The following is a 3,106-nucleotide window of genomic DNA, read 5'->3' on the forward strand; positions in this document are numbered from 1 at the left end:
CAAACCGATTAACGTTATTACGTAACACGTGACGCAAAAATATGATTGATCGTAATACGTCACGTGTTCTTAACAATATATTCTAACAATACGTAACGAATTGTTAGAATTTGTTGTTGGCTTTTTCTATGGTAAGTGGTTTAAGCGTAAATTTGTTGGAGAATTTCACGTTTTTCCTTCGTTTCTTTCAGATTTACCGAAGAAATTGTGATTATGTAAGTATACTTCAGGATTGTACGAGAGGCAGAGAGAATTTTCTGTGTTCCGCTTATTTAAGGCCCACTTGGGTGAAGACAGAAGCCAATCATATTCATCACTCGGGGCTGTCCTCATGAATATAGGTTCTGTTCTGGTCACTCCTGCACTTAAACGACATTCTGCCTCCTCACTACCTACATAAAGGGCTATGCGGACGACACAATTATCCTAGCTTCACACAGAAACAGTAAACGCTTACAGGATATATGCACCAACAATCTCAATAACATTCACCAGTAGAGTATTAAGCATAGGCAACCCATTAACACAGACAAATGCGAAAGCGTGATAGTGGGTAGGAACGCACTACTCGTCTGGAAGCTTACCCTTCGAATAGGTGCTCAAAGAATAAAGCAAACAACAGAAATTAATAACGATAATTATTACGTTTTCAAGTTTTTGAATCGAGTAGAGAAAGTCATTGCATTGCATTTAGAAGGCATTATTCCTGTGCGTACTAGCCAATTATTAATACCATCCACTGAATTTTCACTTTCTATAGATCAATATAACATCTGTAGCTGATGCCCAACTTCTTATAACCAATAACCAATATTTAATTGTTATTTAAACTAATTTTACTTGAAATTACTTGTTGACAAGACTATGTCTCGTTTATAAAATCGTACTGCCGTTTTATGTTACCAGCATAGAGGTATGAAGGAGTACACGTAGAGAGTTGATATTTGACACAGAGTATTAGGTGCCCAAATCATTTGCACATAAAAAATCCAGACTTGTAAGTAGTCAGCGGACCGAGATTCGAGTCAAAATAAAATACAAAATGGCGACCCTCTTCTACAAACAGGCAAAACAGGCACCTCACCCCACCGAAGTCAGGTGGGGGAGAGTACCACCCGCAGCCATTCTAAGAAGTGAACTCTGACCTTAGGACTGAACGCGTAGTTTCTTCTATGTTAAATATAATTTGTAATCTAATTTTGTAAATTTGGGAGTGCTTCAAATAAGACGTTAAGACGGTTTTATGTCGTTACAAGTGGGGTTTTTTTTAACATTATCTACTATAGTAAAACGATAAAAATTTGACGTTATATTAGGTTGTGGTTACATTCGATGACGTTATAATCGGGATAACGCCATTACCCGGTCAGTCGCCACGCTACTGCAATCAATATTCTGAATGTGACTGTTGTTGCCAAGCGTTGTGGACTGGTTGGCGAAAATGGAAGTATCAAAAGATAGTAAAGCTCCTCCGAATCCCGTCAAGGATACGGTTTTTGCAACCGTCTCCAACTGATTTTCAGACAGAATTTCAGTTATGCTAAATGTTCGCTCGCGCACAGGACGTTTTCTACAATCTTCGGACTGGTTTCATTAGGAATGCGCATCGCCAATAAAACACGGAACACTTTGTAATGCGTATTTCGGACGTCACTTCCGCATCGGCTTGACATACGCAGAAACAAAGTTCCACCTGTTCTTTTCTAGTTGATCGCACGTGCATACCCAAACACAGGTGTGTCAGTTTTACGCTATTTCGGTTCAAATATTTAATATTCCGTTTAGGCATTTCCAGGCGACGAATCTCGGGAGCTGTCAGTTCTTTCAGTCTTCAAACTTCAAATTTATGTCGGCCGAGTAGAACGAATACTTTCGTGAAAACAATTACAGCGCGCAAAAGTACAACTGCTCGTTACAGTTTTTCTTTAAATTCTGCGCGAAATGGCGAACTGTCGCCGTAAATGTAGCCTTTGATCGCGATGTCTGCAATGAAAAAAAAAAAAATGAAATATAATAGAGAGGTTGCGGCCGACGTTTTCAACGCGAAAACGTGTACGTCGGACGTTCAGCGCCGCTTTCCTATAAGCCTAGAAGTTTGACAATGATGTTTGGATAGTCAGTGGAATCATGCTCGACATTCCAAACACCATTGCCTAACTTCCAGGCCTTTAGGAAAGCGGCGCCGAACGTCCGACGTATACGTTTTCACATTGAAAACGTCGGCCGCAACCTCTCTAATACAGTAATGTATGAACTCTTAACGGGCGAGTTTGTCCAACCGCGTGTTCTCGAAACACGTCGAATCGCGAAGTTGAAAAATTGGTTCTTATATATTTTGACGCCGGACGTGGAAAAAAAACAATCACCTCCGTCGAGGCGGATTTGAACCACCGACCTATGGATAGCTATGACCACTACAGTCCACCGCTCTACCAGCTGAGCTATCGACGGAACGAATATAAAGTCTGCGAATTTTCGTCAAGTGCTTTGCTTCCGCCTAACTCGTTTCTTTCACCCTTTTTTAGTTACACCTTAGGGCTTGTATTACACCGATTTGTCTGCCTGCGCGCGCTTGCAGAACTAACCGGCGCGATTTCAGCTGGTTCGTAGCGGTACGCTGGCATTCCAGTAAGGTAAGTACGCTGGTCCAGTAAGGTAGAAAGCCATATCACTACAGACAAGAAGACGTCACATCGCTCGAGTCGAAATCAAGTTTTCGATGTTCGGAGACGAAATACTTACGCTGTGAGACAGTGTCCCGTGTTATCGACCACACCATCACCCGATCACTCGCCACACTACTGAAGCCAATATTCCGAGTGCAACAGTGGCGTGCCGTCATTAGAAGCGGTGGAAGCGCCGCTTCCCTTGTATTTTATAAAAAATAAATACATATTAATTTTAATTATCTATACTAATATTATAAAGAGGTAATGTTTGTATGTATGTAAGTTTGTATGCAACAGGTAATCTCAGAAACTACTCATCCGATTTCAAAAATTCTTTCACCAATATTTAGAATGGAACTTCAGGGTGGACATAGGCTGTATATTATTCCGTTAAACATTCATATAAATTAAATTAAAAGATATAATCTAGGTTAAGG

The 3,106-nt window shown here is 40.6% G+C and overlaps 1 non-coding gene across 1 annotated transcript; it reads right to left on the reverse strand.

Moving 5' to 3' along the window:
- Positions 1-2,367: 2,367 nt before the first annotated feature.
- Positions 2,368-2,451, reverse strand: Trnay-gua. Its single transcript is given in 2 exon segments — positions 2,368-2,403; positions 2,415-2,451. It is a non-coding gene; the product is annotated as a tRNA-Tyr (tRNA).
- Between the last annotated feature and the right edge of the window lie 655 nt (positions 2,452-3,106).

This window comes from Centruroides sculpturatus, unplaced genomic scaffold (genome assembly GCF_000671375.1).
Source record: "Centruroides sculpturatus isolate CEXI.00-Female unplaced genomic scaffold, Cexi_2.0 scaffold47, whole genome shotgun sequence".
NCBI classification, from domain to species: domain Eukaryota; kingdom Metazoa; phylum Arthropoda; class Arachnida; order Scorpiones; family Buthidae; genus Centruroides; species Centruroides sculpturatus.